Source organism: Berghia stephanieae, chromosome 5 (assembly GCF_034508935.2).
Source record: "Berghia stephanieae isolate SIO BIC M18660-M18661 chromosome 5, UCSD_Bste_1.3, whole genome shotgun sequence".
Classification (NCBI taxonomy): Eukaryota; Metazoa; Mollusca; class Gastropoda; order Nudibranchia; family Aeolidiidae; genus Berghia; species Berghia stephanieae.
In genome coordinates this window covers 62,171,373-62,174,187 of record NC_088364.1, presented here as the reverse complement: position 1 = coordinate 62,174,187, position 2,815 = coordinate 62,171,373, and positions in this window count along the sequence as shown.

The following is a 2,815-nucleotide window of genomic DNA, read 5'->3' as shown; positions in this document are numbered from 1 at the left end:
TCACAACATATTATTCAAAATCTCACCAGAGCCGAACAGATTATTGAAATCACAAATTAAGTCTACACAAGACTTTAATCAAACTCTACACAAGAGTTATAACACAACTTGATTCAGCTCAAACTTTGAGCACCACAAAGTCTACACAAGACTTAAATCACACTCTACACAAGAGTTAACACAAAACGTGTTTCAGCTCGAACTTTGAGCACTACAAAGTCTACACAAGACTTTAATCCAACTCTACACAAGAGTTAAACAAATGAGCCTAAAAGACTCCGCTGTGGTTATCGCTTAGAGACTATGAGCCTAAAAGACTCCGCTGTCTGGTCTCTTTTGAGACAATGAGCCTAAAAGACTCCGCTGAGTGGTCTCTTTTGAAGAAACTGCTCAAAACTCTGGCATTTATAGGCAAAAATCAAGCAAACGAAGCAAAATTCTACCCACACAAACGGATGTTAGTCATATCCGTAAATATCTGAAATTCCTTAAAACTCCCCAGATTCCATAATCATGGACAACAACAACCCATCCTGATACCGGACATCCTCATATCAAGGATAAATAAATTCGTCAGCCCCATAGTTACGAGATATCAATCAAGCCATACCATAACAAAGTCACTCCCGTAGAATACAGGGATCCTACTTTGCTTATAAGTTTACGGAGAAAACAAGATTGATGCCTTTCTCACAATAACACCCACACTACGTAGTTTAATTCAAACTTCCGGGCCATAGGTGCATGATCTGATACGACCTGTATCAACAAAAGAAGGGTTGTTCCGGAGGGATTACAATAACAACAACAACTAATACTACGGCGACGTACATCCTGTCGTAAACTGACGCCTACACGGAAGCATTTCGTTACATATCTCCCCCCTAAGACTAAATTTGGTACAACATTTAGTTAGATCAACGAAATGCCTCAAGATCACATCGATCTCGACAATTATTCGGGCTCATTGTTGTCCCTTCCTTCGACAGACAACATCGGCATCACACATCCACACTTCAACTCCACCTTGCCGTGTGTCATGCATTTCGGTGGTTCATGATCCTTGTTTTCGTCAAAACATGGAAGTCGAGGACTCTTAACAGTGGGAGCATGAGTAAATGATCGAATGTCACTTGTCATACTGTCGTTGTTGGAGGAAGCCTGACACTCCGACTTTAACCTAAGCAGTTCAAGCTCTTTCTCCATCAGAGCTTCTTGTCTTTGAGCTCGTGCTCTGCTTATCTCCTCCTCTCCTTTGGCACGTTCTCTCTCCTTCTCTTTTCTCTCTTCATCTTCTTGTAACTGGGCTGTCACCCAAGCACGGAGATCTTCACCCCTTAACTCCAATTTTTCTCCAAGTTTAATTAATCTTTCCATATCCATCTCTAGGAGAATTAATCAAACCAATTCAAATTCAAATAAACAAACTTCAATATGTTTATCAACACTGTTGCCGTAAATGTTACTTTCACGTAGAATAAAGTGGTATTACAAGTAACCTTATTAACGATATGCGGTCAATATAGATCCCAAAACAGATTCAAAACAGGCAATTAATACCGATTCCTACACGGAATTCAACATAGACTCAATATATAGAATCAAAACAAATTTACTACCGGTCCTAACACAGAACCAACGCTTCACCCAGATTCCTACACAGAATCAAAACATTGACTTAATATAGACGCATATTAGAGTCAAAACAACTGATTTAATACAGGTCCTCACACGGAACCAACGCTTCACCCAGATTCCCCACACGGAATCAACACAATAGCTTCACCCAGATTCCTCACACGGAATCAACAAAATAGCTTCACCCAGATTCCCCACACGGAATCATAAAAACTATCTTCACCCAGATTCTTTCTCAGAATCAACAAAATAACTTCACCCAGATTCTTTCTCAGAATCAACAAAATATCTTCACCCAGATTCTTTCTTAGAATCAACAAAATATCTTCACCCAGATTCTCTCTTAGAATCAACAAAATATCTTCACCCAGATTCTCTCTTAGAATCAACAAAATATCTTCACCCAGATTCTTTCTTAGAATCAACAAAATGTCTTCACCCAGATTCTCTCTCAGAATCAACAAAATATCTTCACCCAGATTCTTTCTTAGAATCAACAAAATGTCTTCACCCAGATTCTCTCTCAGAATCAACAAAATATCTTCACCCAGATTCTCTCTCAGAATCAACAAAATATCTTCACCCAGATTCTTTCTTAGAATCAACAAAATATCTTCACCCAGATTCTTACACAGAATCAACAAAATTGCTTCACCCAGATTCTTCCTTAGAATCAACAAAATATCTTCACCCAGATTCTCTCTTAGAATCAACAAAACATCCTCACCCAGATTCTTTCTTAGAATCAACAAAATATCTTCACCCAGATTCTTTCTTAGAATCAATAAAATATCTTCACCCAGATTCTCTCTCAGAATCAACAAAATATCTTCACCCAGATTCTTACACAGAATCAATACCTTGACTTACTATATGTGCATAGAAAGTCAGAACAAATGATTTAATACAGATCCTCACACGGGACCAACACAATATTCTCCCAGATTCCTACACGGAATCAAATTACCCCAACAACCACCTTCGTTCCTTACAAAAGGGAGAGGGGGGACAATGGAGGCTTTACAGCGCGAGTACCGCTTTCGCGCTAAGTCAGTGATCCGTATCACTATGACAGATGACTGACAACGTATAACCGAACAAGTGAAAATTACCAGAATAACTTGCATTACACCTTGCGTATAATGACAGTCTTATAACCATTAAATGGATACCAATT